Genomic DNA, 18,106 nt, shown 5'->3' with positions numbered 1-18,106 from the left:
CCTTGGCTCTGAAACAGCAATCATCTCGTTCTCCTGGAATGTTTGTTCCCCTGTTGTGGTGGTTGTGATAGTGTCTTCAAGTCAACTCCAACTTTTGTTGTTGTGTGCCTTCAAGTTGTTTCCAACTTATGGCAACCCTAAGGCAAACCTATCATGGGGTTTTCTTGCCAAGTGTCTTCAGAGGAGGTTTGCCATGGCTGTCCTCTGAGAAGGGACGTAGCCAGGATTTTGGGAAGGGGGAGTCCAGATTAAGTGCCACCATTATAATGGTGCGGCGGTGTGGCAGCACACACCATTCATTGTATCTAACAGAGGGGGGGGGGTTCTGGACCCCACGGTCCCCCCTTGGCTATGTCCCTGCTCTGAGGCTGAGAAAGTGTGACTTGCCCAGGGTCAGCCAGGATTGGAGCCGTGGTCTCAAGAGTACAAGTCCAATACTGACGGCACTACACCATGCTGGATCTCATCAACTCCAACTTACAGCAACCCTATCCTAGGATTTTCTTGGCAAGATTTATTCAGAGGTGCTTTGCCATTGCCTTCCTCTAAGGTTGAGAGAACGTAACTTACTCAAGGTCACCCAGTGTGGTTTCCATGGCTGAATAGGGAATTCAAAACCTGGTCTTCAATCCTAGTCCAACACTCAAACTACTACACCTATGATCCCTTTCTGTATGTTACACATATCTTTTAATTATTTTTACTGAACTATAGACCTGGGTGGGGAACTATGGGCACTCCAGATGACTTAGACTGCAACTCTTTACCACTGGCTGAGCTGGGTGAGGTTTGGAGGAATCGTAAGACAAAACATTTGGAGGATGTTGTAATCTAGGGGTCGTTCCCACTAGTCTAAAACCCGCGTCATGATTCAACATAACTTTTTATCGTTCCCACTTAAGCCCGAATTAGACCCGCATTACTCCGGAATCGTTCCCACAGTGATTTGATTCTGATTCGATTTTTCCTGTAAAAATCGAATTATACGTGTTTAACTCGGGTTTAAAAAATACTAGGTTATACCTTGGGTTATTTTTGAACCCGGAATAGGATTCGCTGTAATTGTATAGGAACGAATTGGTGTCAGATTCGGGATCCCGGCGAAGGGAGGAGCAACAGCCGAGGGGTTGGTTTGTGGGTGTAACCTTGTTCGTTTTCGCCATCGCCATTTTTTTCTTGCATTCTTCCTCCGGAGCTTTCGCAAGGCAGGTAATTAGCCCATAGTTTTTCTAAATATATATATTTATAAGCGCATATGCACATATATTGTCTTATAAGCGAATATTTGGCTGATCAAGCATATGCGGGTAAGCGCATAAGAGCTTCTGATTGGCTAATTTTAAAAAAACCGCCAAAATAGGAGGGAAGGTAAAAACGGACAAGAAATGGGAATGACTTCTAGGATAAATCGAATACAAATAATCCGCAGTATAATGACGGCATGATGATGTCACGCTGATTGACAGCTAATGGGAACGAATAGAAATTCAAATTCAGGTTTAAATAAATCGATGTAAATTATATGGGAACGAAATAGGGGTACTTTAACGCGGAATATTTACCGTCAACAACACAAATGGGAATGATAGGAAAAAAATCGATTTGAAAATTGCATCATTTTAAATCGCTGCATTTATGACTCGCTACATTTTAAATCGCTTTAAACACTAAGTGGGAACGCCCCCCCCCCCCCCTTGACACTAGGAGCCCTTTCACACTTCCTAGTTACAGCATTATGATTCCTTGTTAATTGCCATGATCCTGTCCTATGGAATCTTAGGGTCTGCAAAGCACTCAAGTGCCTCTCCAAACTACAGAACCTGGGATTCCATAGGATGCAACCATGACAGTTAAAGTGGAACCACATTACTATACTTGTGTGGTACTAAAGGGCCCTACTTCCCTTACAAGTTCCTCCAGATATACAGGAACCATTTGTTCACCAGTAGTGATTTGAGAAACCCATGTTTTTCTTCTCGTTCATTGAGAACTTGAGGAGAATTTCTTTTAAAAATATTCGTTTCACAAGTCCCCCTTTCAAAGGGTGATTTCTTCTCTCCCTTTCAGCAGCTAGCGAAATATTTTTCACAGATTTCTTGAATGACAATAAAAGGCAGGTCGAATAATTACGCTAATTACTTTGCATTTCAAACTCAATTACCATGTCAAAAGGAAGTTTGGCAGAGGTTTAAAGAACATTCCTATGCTTAAAAAAACCTGAAGGCACACACACAAAAGGGGAAAAAAAGCCCAGTCTCAATAAACTGTGATTGAAGCCCCAACAAGAATGGTAGAGTTGAGGGGACCCTCAAGGACCATCCAGTCCAACCCCCTTCTGCTATGAAGGAATACATGGGATCCAACTCTGCACCTCTCCCATGGTGATGCCAAGGTCATGCAATAATAATAATAATAATAATAATAATAATAATAATAATAGGCAAGGAGAGTGCAGAATATCCATGAGTGAGAGAGCGTGATTTACCCAATGCCACCCTGTGGATTTACATGGCTGAGCTGGGATCAGGACTCTAGCCTCCCAGTTCACCCTAGAAATTCACTGGCTGACCTTGGGCAAGTCACTTGCTCTCAGCTTCAACTCCAACTCTGCACCTCTCCCATGGTGATGTCAAGGTCATGCAATAATAATAACAACAACAATAATAATAACTGGCAAGGAGAGTGCAGAATATCCACGAGTGAGAGTGTGACTTACCCAATGTCACCCTGTGGATTTACATGGCTGAGCTGGGATCAGGACTCTAGCCTCCCAGTTCACCCTAGAAATTCACTGGCTGACCTTGGGCAAGTCACATGCTCTCAGCTTCAACTCCAACTCCTAGGTATTCCTTCATGGTAGAAGAAGGGGGGTTGGATGACCTCTTGGAATCCCTTCGAATGCTAGGTTTTATCCATCATGGCAGAATTCCTGCCATTGCACCCCACCCTGCCCCTTCTTCTCTTTTGTGAGGGTCACACTCTCTCAGCCTCAGAGGCAGGGCATGACCAACTCTGCACTTCTCCCATGGTGATGCTAAGGTCATGCAATAATAATAATAATAATTGGCAAGGAGAGTGCACATTCTCTCAGCCTCAGAGGCAGGGCATGACAAACCTCTCTCCAGCTCTCTCAAGGTGATGCTAAGGCAAACCTACTTTTATTTTGCATTTTATATATATATATATATATATATATATATGGCAAGGAGAGTTCAAAATACCCATGAATAAGTGTGTGTGATGCATCCAAAAAGAGCATGGCATAAAGGGCAGAATGTCTTATCTACCACCAACACACAAAATGCCTCCCCTTTTGTTCTCTTTTGTTTTTCAAAGTAAAGCTGTGAGTGAGCAAAGATGGGGGGGAAATCACCCTAACAAAGGAAATAGCCTCTGGTAAAACCCAGGATGAATGGTAGCTTTTCTTACGCAAAATACCCAAATCCTGTAGGTCGAATTTGTCAGCTGAAAGTTTCTTCTCTTCTCTTCATTTGGAAATGATTAAAAATCAAAATTCTTACTCATGATTGAGAAGTGATCAGAATTTCTTCTCTATAAAATGCTTCCGAAATTTTCAATTAGACATATTTTTACTAATTTTCAAATTTTGGAGAATATTCTTTACATCCCTACTTACTGTCAGGAACTGCCTCCTAATGTTGAGCTAGAACTTCTTTTCCTGTAACTTGCATCCATTGTTCTGTATCCTGTTCTCTGGAGCAGCAGAAAACAAGCTTGCTCCCTCCTCAATATGACATCCCTTCAAATATTTAAACAGGGCTATCATATCACCTCTTAATCGTCTCTTCTCCAGGCTAAACATCCCCAGCTCCTTAAGTCTTTCCTCATAGGGCTTCATGGTTTCAAGACCCTTCACCATTTTAGTCGCTGTCCTTTGGACACCGTTCCAGCTTCTCAACATGCTTTTTGAATTGTGGGGCCCAGACCTGGACACAGGATTATTCCAAGTGAAGCCTGACCAAAGCAGAATAGACTGGAATATAGTCGGCCCTCCTTATCCATGGATTTTTTATCCACAGATTTAAACAGCAAACCTTGATTTTCCATTTTATATAAGAGACACAATTTTGCTATGCCATTTTATTCAGTGGGGCTTGAGCATCCATGGACTTTGTTATCCACAGGGGATCTTGGAACCAAACCCCAGTGGATAATAAGGTCCCACTGTACTATCATTTGCCTCAATCTAGATACTACACTTCTGTTGATGCAACCAAGAATTGCATTGGCTTTCTTAGCTGAAGCATCACACTGACGGTCTACTAAGACACCTGGGAGGCAAGGGTTCAATTCCTGCCTCAGCCATGAAAACCCAGCGGGTGACACTGGGCAAGGCACACTCTCTCAGTCTCAGAGAATAGCCATGGCAAAGACCCCCCCCCCCCCCGAAGAAAGATGCCAAGGAAGCCCCCTGATAAGTTGGAAACAACTTCAAAGCACTTGGTCTAAAATTGGATGGAACCACAATAGAGGCACAAAGAGGCCCCTGGCCATGTGCCGAATGCAAGGGAGGGGTGAACAACCTCTGCCTGACATCTGAAGTGCCTTCATCCATTTCAGCTTCCAGATCAGACCAGCCGTTTAAGAGCCCCAGCGGCTCTGGCCAGCCGGAATCCCTCTTTGGGAACTGAGCTGACAATGGGAAATGCCCTCACAGCAGCAATTCCATTTCAAGCCCAGGCTGCTGCCACACTGCAGAATCAATGCAGCCTGACACCGCTTTAACTGCCACGGCTCCATCCTATGGAAATCCTGGGATGCCCAGTTTGTTGTGGCACCAAAGCCATCTCACAAAAACTACACATCTCAGGCTTTCTGTAGCGCTGAGCCACGGTGCTTGAAGCAGCGTCAAACTGCATTCATTTCCACAGTGTAGATACAGCCCACGTTTCCAGTGTAGGTTTAACTTTGGGTGCGTCTGCACTGTAGAAATAATGCAGCTTGACAGTGCCGTGGCTCCAGCTGATAGAAAACCTGGGATGTGCAGTAGTTTGCTGTGGCACCAGAACTCTCTGAGACAGAAGGTTAAAATATCATACAAAACTGCAACTCCCAGGATTCCATAGGATGGAGGCTCAGCTGGTATGAAAGTGATCTAATAATGGGATGTCGTGTGATGTAGACACAGCGTTAAGGAGTGCTCTGCTTTACAGTCTGGAGGAAGGATGCTTTTGCTAATTCCGCAAATCCCAATAAATGGCAAGGGGTTCCCATCTTATGACCCTGATGGACACAGAGAAAGAGAGTTTCCCATGTTCTTTGCCTCAGATCAGCCCCTCCTAACCAGGAGAAAAGCAGGCTAGAAATACCGTAAACACATAAAAATAAAAATAAATTGGTTTGTTTTGGAGAATCCATGGAGAAGGAGGGGGAACTGATTTTATCAATACAATAAAACAGATATTACGGTCTTATGCTATAAGACCAGATGTGCACATTGTGGTCATAGTGGCCTCATGCAATTGGACTTTAAGAAAGCTCCTCCTGCCAAATTATCTCTTTCAGTCTCAAAGGTGCTCTGAGACACTAATTTTACAGAGTAACAAGGGCATATATCTTTGAGTCAACCATGACAGCTCAGCAGAACCCTTGAGGTCATATGAACTCACAATGGGAGGTGAGCTATATGGCTCAAAAGGTTCCAGAATGCATCCACTTGGGAAGTTGGGCTTTGAGAACCCAACATTGCTGGATCCAGTCTGCTTCCTCTCCTGGTTCTGCCGTTGCTGGTCTTCAGCCTGAGAGGTCAAGAAGAGCCCACTGTAGAAGAAGAATCTGTCCGTCTAGAGATCTGCCATGGGTCCCTCGAGTCTTTTTGTGGATGTGGATTTTGGAGTTCATGGAGGTGGGTGGCTAAGCAATGGGGGAGCAGAAGGCAGCAGAGGCCAGGCAGCAGCAGGAGGGCATGGCAGGTGTGGTAAGCTTCAAAAGTCACTCCTCCAGCCCTCAGGAAGACCAGCAGCCAAGCCAGAAGCAAGCCTTCCCTCCTCTCCCAACTCCACCAGGGGTACAGAAGGCAGCAGAGGCCAGGCAGAAGCAGGAGGGCATGGGAGGAGTGGTAACCTTCAAAGCCACTCCTCCAGCCTTCAGGAAAACCAGCAGCGTAACAGAAGCAAGCCTTCCCTCCTCTCCCAACTCCACCAGGGGCACAGAAGGCTGCAGAGGCCATGCAGCAGCAGGAGGGCATGGCAGGAGTGGGAAGCTTTAAAAGCCACTCCTCCAGCCCTCAGGAAGACCAGCAGCCAAGCCAGAAACAAGCCTTCCCTCTTCCCCCAACTCCACCAGGGGCACAGAAGGCAGCAGAGGCCAGGCAGCAGCAGGAGGGCATGGCAGGAGTGATAAGCTTTAAAAGCCATTCCTCCAGCCCTCAGGAAGACTAGCAGCCAAGCCAGAAGCAAGCCTTCCCTCTTCCCCCAACTCTACCAGGGGCACAGAAGGCAGCAGAGGCCAGGCAGCAGCAGGAGGGCATGGCAGGAGTGGTAAGCTTTAAAAGCCACTCCTCCAGCCCTCAGGAAGACCAGCAGCCAAGCCAGAAGCAAGCCTTCCCTCTTCCCCCAACTCCACCAGGGGCACAGAAGGCAGCAGAGGCCAGGCAGCAGCAGGAGGGCATGGCAGGAGTGGTAAGCTTTAAAAGCCACCCCTCCAGCCCTCAGGAAGACCAGCAGCGTAACAGAAGCAAGCCTTCCCTCTTCCCCCAACTCCACCTGGGGCACAGAAGGCAGCAGAGGCCATGCAGCAGCAGGAGGGCGTGGCAAGAGTGGGAAGCTTTAAAAGCCACTCCTCCAGCCCTCAGGAAGACCAGCAGCGTAACAGAACCAAGCCTTCCCTCTTCCCCCAACTCCACCAGGGGCACAGAAGGCAGAAGAGGACAGGCAGCAGCAGGCGGGCATGGCAGGAGTGGTAAGCTTTAAAAGCCACTCCTCCAGCCCTCAGGAAGACCAGCAGCCAAGCCAGAAGCAAGCCTTCCCTCTTCCCCCAACTCCACCAGGGGCACAGAAGGCAGCAGAGGCCATGCAGCAGCAGGAGGGCATGGCAGGAGTGGGAAGCTTTAAAAGCCACTCCTCCAGCCCTCAGGAAGACCAGCAGCCAAGCCAGAAGCAAGCCTTCCCTCTTTCCCCAACTCCACCAGGGGTACAGAAGGCATCAGAGGCCAGGCAGCAGCAGGAGGGCACGGCGGGAGTGGTAAGCTTTAAAAGCCACTCCTCCAGCCCTCCGGAAGACCAGCAGCCAAGCCGGAAGCAAGAATTCCCTCTTCCCCCAACTCCACCAGGGGCACAGAATGCAGCAGCAGGAGCGCCTGGCAGGAGAAGGATGCCATCATGCCCAAGCTGTGACACTCGGACGTTGGGTGTGGACATTTCCCCATTTGGGGCGGGCAATCCCACTGGTTCCACCCAGGCTTAAATTGTCCCATCCAGTTCGAGCTGCCTTTGCTGAGTTCAAGTGACGGGATGCAGCTCTGCACCAATGGGAAAGACGAGGCAAGCACTAGCACCCAAACCCGGGTCTGGATTGAACTTTGGGGTTTCAACTCTCAGAGTCCAGCCAGGTACTTCGAGCTCTGGGTGGATTCAAACCTCGGCTTAACAAAAAAAGAAGTAACGAAGAGGAGGAAGGGGTGGAAGGAAGGAAGGAAGAGAGAACTATATCTCCCAGCAGCCCCTGCCCACTATGCCCTTCCTTCCTGCCACTGCTGGTCAGTTGGCTGGCGCTTATGGGAGCCCAGCCAACTGACCAGCAGTGGCAGGATGGAAGGGCATGGTGGGCAGGGGCTGCTGGGAGATATAGTTCTCTCATCTTTCCTTCCTTCCTTCCACCCCTTCCTCCTCTTTCCTCTCCCTCTTTCCTCTCCCTTTTTCCTTTTCCTCTTTCCTCTCCCTCTTTCCTTTTCCTCTTTCCTCTCCCTCTTTCCTCTCCCTCATTCCTTCCTTTCATCTCCTTCCTCCTCTATCCTCTTTATTCTCCTCTTTTCTCTCCTTCCTCCACTTTCTTCTTCTTAATCATCATCTTCTTCCTTTCTTTCTCTTTTTAAAAATATATTCGTTATTAAATTTTTAAAAAGAAATAATATATAACATTTAAACACACACATACAATTCATTTTCTTTCATAACAAACCATAGAAAAATCTAATTATATGCCTATACCATATCAATCCTTCTTTTTACTTGAGATCTCCTGCCTTCTAGTATTAAATGAAGTCTCCAGACATTATTAGCAGTGAAAGATATTACTTACAATCTAAAAGTATACATACTCCATTTTCAAGAAGTATCTACAATCGCGTACATGATTGTAAAGTCCATCTATTTGTGATTGCTTTAAAGTATAGTAACTATTTTACAAATATTTTTATCACTCCAGTCCAAAAGTAAAGTCTTTTCCTCATTCTGTTATTAAATTTTTTTATCAAAGGCTCCCATTGCTTTTCAGACGTATTCATTGAATTCTTCTTTAATAAATGTCTTAATTCATCCGTTTCTATAACATCATACAATTTTATCAACAAGTCCTTTACATTAGGTATTGTCTTCATTTTCCATTTCTGAGTGTAAACCATTCTGCCAGCTGAAATCATATAAAATAGTAGTTTCCCATATTTTTGTTCTAATTTATCATCTGAGAGAATATTAAGTAAATACATTTTGGGGTCTTTTTCTATCTTTTCTTCTAATATAATCTGTATTGACTTATGTATTTCATTCCAGTATTTTTTAGTTTCAGCACATTCCCAGCACATATGAAATAGCGTATCGTGTTTGTTTCTCACATTTCCCACAAATTTTCTTTGTGTTTTTCAACATTATTGCCTTTTTAAAGGGGCTATACCAACGTAAATATATCTTACAATAATTTTCTTTGTAATTAACACTTAAAGTAGACTTTAATCTCTTCACTCTTGTTTTCTCCCACTGATCAAAATCTAAATTTTGTCCCAAATTTTGCGCCCATTTCACCATCTGGGTTTTGACTTGTTCATTCTCTAATTCAATTTTTGATAACATTTTATAAAAAAATGTTGACTCTATGATTATCTTCTTATTCAACTTTTTTATCCTATTCCATATCCGCTTCACCAATTGCTAAAGTCTTAACATCCATTATAAATCTTTCCCTAATCTGTCTATAAGTAAACCAGGTACAGCTAAGACCTTCTGATATCAATTGCTTTGTGACTTTATTTGTATGCCTTTTTGATCAATCAGATCTTCATATCTTACCCATTTTTCTTGGCTTAGCTGGACCCAGTTAAAAAACGCTTCCTTTAGGGAGGCCCATTTCGGAAGGACTGAACAACATTTAGGTTTAATATTCAACAAGTACTCTTAATTGCTTCTTAGAATTTAATTTAGTATAAAATAGATATCTAAACAATCCAAAAAGAAGTTCTAGTCCCTTCCTTCCTTTCTACCTCCCTCCCTTCTTTCTTTCTTTGCTTCCTTCCTCCCTCCCTTTCCTCCTCTCTTCTTTCCTCCCTCCCTTCCCTTTCTTTCTACTTCCTTCCCTCTTTCCTTCTTTTCTTTTTTCTACTTCCTCCCTTTCTGCCCCTCTCTCTTTTCCTCCTCACTTCCTTTTGTCCTTCCTTCCTTCCCTCCTTCCCACTTCCCCTCCTTCCTTCACTCCTTCCCCCTTCCCCTCTTTCCTTCCTTCCTTCCGTTTCCCGTCCTTCCTTCCCTTCTTCCCCCCCTCCCTCCCCATGAAAGAGGAGGGCTCCCAATAATCCAGAAGGCAGTACAGGCCATGCCGCAGCAGGATAGCATGGCAGGAGTGGTAAGCTTTAAAAGCCACTCCTCCAGCCCTCAGAAAGACCAGCAGCCAAGCCAGAAGCAAGGTTTCCCTCTTCCCCCAACTCCACCAGGGGCAAAGAAGGTAGCAGAGGCCAGGCAGCAGCAGGAAGACATGGCAAGAGTGGGAAGCTTCAAAAGCCACACCTCCAGCCCTCAGGAAGACCAGCAGCCAAGCCAGAAGCAAGCCTTCCCTCTTCCCCCAACTCCACCAGGGGCAAAGAAGGCAGCAGAAGCCAGGCAAAAGCAGGAGGACATGGGAGGAGTGGTAAGCTTCAAAAGCCATTCCTCCAGCCCTCAGGAAGACCAGCAGCCAAGCCGGAAGCAAGCCTTCTCTCTTCCCCCAACTCCACCAGGGGCACAGAAGGCAGCAGAGGCCATGCAGCAGCAGGAGGGCATGGCAGGAGTGGTAAGCTTCAAAAGCCATTCCTCCAGCCCTCAGGAAGACCAGCAGCCAAGCCAGAAGCAAGCCTTCCCTCTTCCCCCAACTCCACCAGGGGCAAAGAAGGCAGCAGAAGCCAGGCAAAAGCAGGAGGACATGGGAGGAGTGGTAAGCTTCAAAAGCCATTCCTCCAGCCCTCAGGAAGACCAGCAGCCAAGCCGGAAGCAAGCCTTCTCTCTTCCCCCAACTCCACCAGGGGCACAGAAGGCAGCAGAGGCCATGCAGCAGCAGGAGGGCATGGCAGGAGTGGTAAGCTTCAAAAGCCATTCCTCCAGCCCTCAGGAAGACCAGCAGCCAAGCCGGAAGCAAGCCTTCCCTCTTCCCCCAACTCCACCAGGGGCACAGAAGGCAGCAGAGGCCATGCAGCAGCAGGAGGGCATGGCAGGAGTGGTAAGCTTCAAAAGCCATTCCTCCAGCCCTCAGGAAGACCAGCAGCCAAGCCGGAAGCAAGCCTTCTCTCTTCCCCCAACTCCACCAGGGGCACAGAAGGCAGCAGAGGCCAGGCAGCAGCAGGAGGGCATGGCAGGAGTGGTAAGCTTTAAAAGCCACTCCTCCAACTCCCAGGAAGACCAGCAGCCAAGCCAGAAGCAAGCCTTCCCTCTTTCCTCAACTCCAACAGGGGCACAGAATGCAGCAGCAGGAGCGCCTGGCAGGAGAAGGATGCCATCATGCCCGAGCTGTGGCACTCAGACGTTGGGTGTGGACATTTCCCCATTTGGGGCGGGCAATCCCACCGGTTCCACCCAGGCTTAAATTGTCCCATCCAGTTCGAGCTGCCTTTGCCGAGTTCAAGTGACGGGACGCAGCTCTGCACCAATGGGAAAGACGAGGCGAGCACTAGCACCCAAACCCGGGTCTGGATTGAACTTTGGGGCTTCAACTCTAAGAGTCCAGCTGGGTACTTCGAGCTCTGGGTGGATTCAAACCTTGGCTTAACAAAAAAAGAAGTAACGAAGAGGAGGAAGGGGTGGAAGGAAGGAAGGAAGAGAGAACTATATCTCCCAGCAGCCCCTGCCCACTATGCCCTTCCTTCCTGCCACTGCTGGTCAGTTGGCTGGCGCTTATGGGAGCCCAGCCAACTGACCAGCAGTGGCAGGATGGAAGGGCATGGTGGGCAGGGGCTGCTGGGAGATATAGTTCTCTCATCTTTCCTTCCTTCCTTCCACCCCTTCCTCCTCTTTCCTCTCCCTCTTTCCTCTCCCTCTTTCCTTTTCCTCTTTCCTCTTCCTCTTTCCTTTTCCTCTTTCCTTCCCTTCATCTCCTTCCTCCTCTTTCCTCTTTTTTCTCCTCTTTTCTCTCCTTCCTCCTCCTTCCTCTTCTTCCTCCTCTTGCTTTCCTTCCTCCACTTTCCTCTTCTTCATCATCATCTTCTTCCTTTCTTTCTCTTTTTAAAAATATATTCGTTATTAAATTTTTAAAAAGAAATAATATATAACATTTAAACACACACATACAATTCATTTTCTTTCATAACAAACCATAGAAAAATCTAATTATATGCCTATACCATATCAATCCTTCTTTTTACTTGAGATCTCCTGCCTTCTAGTATTAAATGAAGTCTCCAGACATTATTAGCAGTGAAAGATATTACTTACAATCTAAAAGTATACATACTCCATTTTCAAGAAGTATCTACAATCGCATACATGACTGTAAAGTCCATCTATTTGTGGTTGCTTTAAAGTATAGTAACTATTTTACAAATATTTTTATCACTCCAGTCCAAAAGTAAAGTCTTTTCCTCATTCTGTTATTAAATTTTTTTATCAAAGGCTCCCATTGCTTTTCAGACGTATTCATTGAATTCTTCTTTAATAAATGTCTTAATTCATCCGTTTCTATAACATCATACAATTTTATCAACAAGTCCTTTACATTAGGTATTGTCTTCATTTTCCATTTCTGAGTGTAAACCATTCTGCCAGCTGAAATCATATAAAATAGTAGTTTCCCATATTTTTGTTCTAATTTATCATCTGAGAGAATATTAAGTAAATACATTTTGGAGTCTTTTTCTATCTTTTCTTCTAATATAATCTGTATTGACTTATGTATTTCATTCCAGTATTTTTTAGTTTCAGCACATTCCCAGCACATATAAAATAGCGTATCGTGTTTGTTTCTCACATTTCCCACAAATTTTCTTTGTGTTTTTCAACATTATTGCCTTTTTAAAGGGGCTATACCAACTTAAATATATCTTACAATAATTTTCTTTGTAATTAACACTTAAAGTAGACTTTAATCTCTTCACTCCTGTTTTCTCCCACTGATCAAAATCTATATTTTGTCCCAAATTTTGCGCCCATTTCACCATCTGGGTTTTGACTTGTTCATTCTCTAATTCAATTTTTGATAACATTTTATAAAAAATGTTGATTCTATGATTATCTTCTTATTGAACTTTTTTTTTCCTATTCCATATCCGCTTCGCCAATTGCTAAAGTCTTAACATCCATTATAAACCTTTCCTTAATCTGTCTATAATTAAACCAGGTACAGCTAAGACCTTCTGATATCAATTGCTTTGTGACTTTATTTGTATGCCTTTTTGATCAATCAGATCTTCATATCTTACCCATTTTTCTTGGCTTAGCTGGACCCAGTTACAAAATGTTTCCTTTATGGATGCCCATTTCGGAAGGACTGGACAACATTTAGGTTTAATATTCAACCAGTACTCTTAATTGCTTCTTAGAATTTAATTTAGTATAAAATAGATATCCATACTATCTAAAAAGAAGTTCTAGTCCCTCCCTCCCTCCCTCCCTCCCTCCCTATCTCCTTTCTTTTCTCCTTCTTTACTCCCTCCCTCCCTTCCCTTCTTTTTTACTTCCATCACTTCCTTCCTCCCTTCTCTGTTTCCTTTCCTTCCTTCCTTCCTTCCTTCCTTCCTTCCTTCCTTCCTTCCTTCCGTTTTTCTTACTTTCATTCCCTCTGTCCTTCATTCCTTCCTTTCCCTCCTTACCCCTTCCCTCCTTCCCTCACTCCTTCCCCCATACCTCCTTCCTTCCCTTCTTCCCCTTCCCCTCTCCCTCCCTCCCTTCCCATGAAAGAGAAGGGCTCCCAATAATCCAGAACTAGACTCTGGGAGCCAAAGGCAGAGGATGATGATAGGTCTCTGCTGGTGCCTGAGACTGGCATGGCCCTTCTGCTGCTGCCATCCTCCTCTCTGTCCAGGAGGCAGCTCCAGTCTCAGGGGGAAATCTCCTTTTCCCCTTCCTTCCTTCCTTCCTTCCTTCCTTCCTTCCTTCCTTCCTTCCGCCTGCCTGCCATCTGCAGCAGAGAATGGGAGGATGATGATGAACCAGCTCCCTGTTTATGAGCCCAGCAGCAGACCAAAGAGGCAAAACCAGCAGCAGAGAGTCCAAAAAGGCTGGCAAAAGACAGTTCTAGTATGGTTATTTTATAATAAAAAATGGTTATGTTAAATAATAATTTGTGTGTTCATGCACTTTGCTGTGTTTTTTCTTCAGACCTTCTGACCTCCCAATTTCTCAGCTGCTTTTAACAATGTACCAGTTTCTCTTTCCTTTTTCCCCTTCATCTTCAGCTTCCTTCCATTGCAAACTCTCCAATTATCCCAGTTAATCCTTTCCCTTCCCACTGTCTTGAATTATCTGTATTCCAGCACGGCCAAAGAGGGTTGGCCTATATGACCTTTAGTAGTAACTTTCAGCTCTAGGATCCTATGTATTCCTGCACGGCCTAAGAGGGTCAGCCTATATGTCCCTTAGTAGTAACTTCCAGGTCTAGGATCCTATGTATACCTGCACAGCTGAAGAGGGTCGCCCTATATGACCCTTAGTAGTAAATTCCAGCTCTCAGATCCTATGTATTCCTGCACGGCCGAAGAGGGTTGGCCTATATGACCCTTAGTAGTAACTTCCAGCTCTCGGATCTTAGGTATTCCTGCACGGCCGAAGAGAGTCGGCCTATATGGCCCTTAGTAGTAACTTCCAGCTCTAGGATCCTATGTATTCCGTGGCTGAGTGGGGATTTGGACCTTAGTCTCCCAGGAGCCTAGGCCAACACCCAAACCACTACATCACACTAGCTAAACACAGGCTCCCATCAAATTCAGGTTTCCTCTACACTTGTTGTATAGGGTATGTTTTTTAAGTTGGAATAGTGTGACTCTACAGAAACCACCTATCCCATTCTTAACACAGACATCCAGATGAATTTATGTTGTTCATGATTTCAGAAATTAGCAATTATTTTTTAAAATTTTGCTTTTCAAATTGGTTCTCTTATCACTCAGTTTTTACATGTGAAATAAATCACAGGTAACTATGATGAGGGTGCATTCCTACATTTCTTCCTGTTACATATAAAAATGCTATAGATGGGATTTGGGTTATAGTATCTACTTAGTTAATGTGAGATACCAATTATGATAAGGAGTTTAGAGTGGGGAAATAGAAAAATAGTATGGGGAAGCTTAGCTATTGCTGAGTTACACTAGAGAACTAGAACAAGACTACTTTTCAGTTCTGAAAGGGACTGAAGCACTCCAGTTCTAAAATATAGAGATAGAGCTTGTCGTAGTGATGAGAGACCGACACTGGATGATCAGGTGGCCAATTGTTTTGATACTATTTTATATGATATCCAAATCACTTTTGGAAATTGCTAAATTCTTTTCTACAGAGATATCCCTGTACCAGGGAGTCCAAAAGTCCAGCTTTTCCCAAAGGGAGTATGGCACTGGTGCAGGCGGCATCATGACGCCACTTTTCAATTTCTGGCAGAACTTGCTGATCCAGAGGCTCTACACAGAAAATGCTTCATATTATTATTTCCCCTGCACTTTAAGCACTCTTACTCACCCTTTGTCATTTGCCATGGATGCTCAAGTCCAATTAAATACAATAGGGTTGGTAGCACACCCCTCCCCTCCAATACAGGCCCCTCGGAGGACTCTGCCTGCTGAACCCAGGGGAGGTTGCAGGGAGCTGCTCAGCTGTGCAACTCCTGTGTAGGAACAACTGTGGAGCCTGATCGCTTTAACATCTGCGAGGAGGGAGGGGTGTGCTGGTGAGAGTGGCACACTCAAATGCCGGCTTGCCGGACCCCTCCCCTCCAATACAGGCCCCCTGGAGGACTCTGCCTGCTGAACCCAAGGGACGCTGCAGAACTGCGCAGGTGTGCAGTTATGGAATAATCCATATGTTGCCCTACAACTGCGTTCGCCGGCTCCCTCCCTGTTTCCGACCCCAGGACTCGGCGTATGTGCATTTGTTTTTGCTTTGTGCCCCAGGTCTTGGTTTGTGTTATCGGAGCGGAGGATAATTATGATAAGGAGTTTAGAGTGGGGAAATAGAAAAATAGTATGGGGAAGCTTAGCTATTGCTGAGTTACACTAGAGAACTAGAACAAGACTACTTTTCAGTTCTGAAAGAGTGGGGATAAGTGGGTTGGTTTATGTGATTGGATAAGTTTGAGATAGCGTGAGGAATGTCCTTAATACAGGTTCTCCTCCAGCTATTAATTATGTCACACACTGGTTATGGGATTGGTGGGGAGGTGGAGTGTATTGTGAATTTTGATCGTGTTGACGGAGTTCAAATTGAAGTAGTGTGGGGCAAGGGGAGATATAGCGGTAGGAGGGTGGAATCACAATATAAGGGAAGACAGGATCGATACTTAATACCTATCCTGCCCTCCATCCACCCTGCTAACCCAATACAACGGAGGGTCAATCCAATCGTACCACAGACGCTGTCTCTGCTCTTGTCCAATGCCAGGTCAATCAAGAATAAGATCCACATTATTCATTACCTTCTGGAGGATAGGAACTGTGACCTGGCTTGCATTACTGAGACCTGGCTGGGGGCCGAGAGTACTGCAGTGTGGGCTCTCCCAGCCGGGTATGTCGTTAAGGAGCACACCAGGTTATCTGGGAGGGGTGGGGGGAGGTGTTGCCTTAGTCCATAAAAACACTCTTACCCTAACCAGGAACCCCGTCCGGAAGATGGACTTCATCGAGTGTATTTACCTGACCCTGAAGGCTAGGGACAGTCTGGGGATTCTGTTGGTCTACCGTCCACCCCGTGCGCTAACAGACTCCCTAGCTGAGCTGACACAGCTGGTCTCGGAACTGGTGTTGGAGTACCCCAGACTTCTTGTTCTGGGTGACCTCAACATCCCTTTCGAGGCTGGCTCGCAAGATCTGACAGGTGCAGCTCGGGAGTTCATGGCTTCCATGATGGCTATGGGCCTGTCCCAATTAGTTTCGTGTCTAACGCATTGCATGGGTAATATGCTTGATGTCGTCTTTAGCACAGACGGGGACAATCCATGGGCAGAGGTTGGTGGTACCTCTGCCCTATCATGAACGGATCATTTCCTGGTTGAGGTTCAAATTAAGGCATCTACCTTAATCCCCCCCCACCCGGGGATGGAGGACCTATTAGAATGGTCCACCCTCGAAGGCTGATGGAACCCAAAAGGTTCCAAAAAGCCTTAGAGGGGCTTATGGTTGGATCTGACGGCGACTCTGTTGATGCCTTGACTGACATCTGGGATAATGACCTTTCCAGGGCTATATACAGCATCGCTCCTAAGCGTCCTTTCCGGCCCGCTTCTAATAAGAAACCCTGCTACACGGAAGATCTCAGGGAAATGAAGCGGGCTGCGCAATGACTAGAGCGCAGCTGGCGGAGACACCAGTGTTTGCCCGATAAGACACTCCATCAGGCTCTTTTGAAGTCTTATGGAGTGGCTATAGGTGCAGCAAAAAAATTCTTTCTATGCTGCACATTTTGCTTCTGCGGAGTTGCGTCCAGCTAAGCTGTTCAGGGTGGTTAGGGAGCTAACTCAGCTCACTCCCGCCCTGAACCCTATCTTAGAATCAACTAAGGCCTGCTGTGACGACTTTAACAACTTCTTCGCAGATAAAATCTCTTGGGTAAGAGCTGATCTCGACGCTGGCACTTTATCAGAGACAATAGGAGAGGTGTCCAGAACTTCCATGGACTCTATTAAACTGGATCATTTTGAGTTTGTACATACCGATGAAGTGGACAAGCTCCTTGGAAGTGTTAGGCAGACGACGTGCTCGCTTGATCCCTGTCCTTCTTGGCTGGCCGCCCAGGGTGGTGATGCGGTAACATCATTATTGTGCCGCATAATTAATGCATCATTCAGGGAGGGAAACTTTCCATCTAGTTTAAAATTAGCAACAGTCAAACCGTTGCTAAAAAAACCCCTCCCTGGACCCCCTGATAAGAAACAACTATAGGCCGGTTTCACTACTGCTATTTTTAGGTAAGGTGATCGAGAGAGCAGTTGCCTTCCAACTCCAAGCTGTCTTGGATGAAACCGATTATCTGGACCCATTTCAAACTGGCTTCAGAGCGGGTTATGGAGTTGAGACTGCCATGGTCGCTTTAGTCGATGATCTTCGTCTGAGTATCGACAGGGGAAGTGTGACCTTGTTGGTGCTCTTGGACATCTCAGCGGCTTTCGATACAATTGTCTATGGTATCCTTCTGGAACGCCTGAGGGAGTTGGGCATCGAGGGCACTGTGCTCCAGTGGTTCCAATCCTACCTCTTGGGCAGATTCCAGATGGTGCAGTTGGGGGACACTTGCTCCTCTAAGAGGGAATTCACATTTGGTGTCCCTCAGGGAGCTATTTTGTCCTCCACTTTGTTTAACATTTACGTGAAACCACTCGGAGAGATAATCCGGAGACACGGGGCACAGTGTTATCAGTATGCTGATGACACCCAAATATGCTTCTCTGTGCCCCCAACTGATTCAGTGACTAAGGATGGGGTCTCTCCTCTGAACACCTGCCTGGAGTCGGTAATGGGCTGGATGAGGGAAAACAAACTCAGTTTGAATCC

The sequence above is a fragment of the Sceloporus occidentalis genome, unplaced genomic scaffold, assembly GCF_023333645.1.
Source record: "Sceloporus occidentalis isolate IW3139 unplaced genomic scaffold, rSceOcc1.0.p SCAF_2, whole genome shotgun sequence".
Lineage (NCBI taxonomy): Eukaryota > Metazoa > Chordata > Lepidosauria > Squamata > Phrynosomatidae > Sceloporus > Sceloporus occidentalis.
This window is presented reverse-complemented; position numbering follows the sequence as displayed.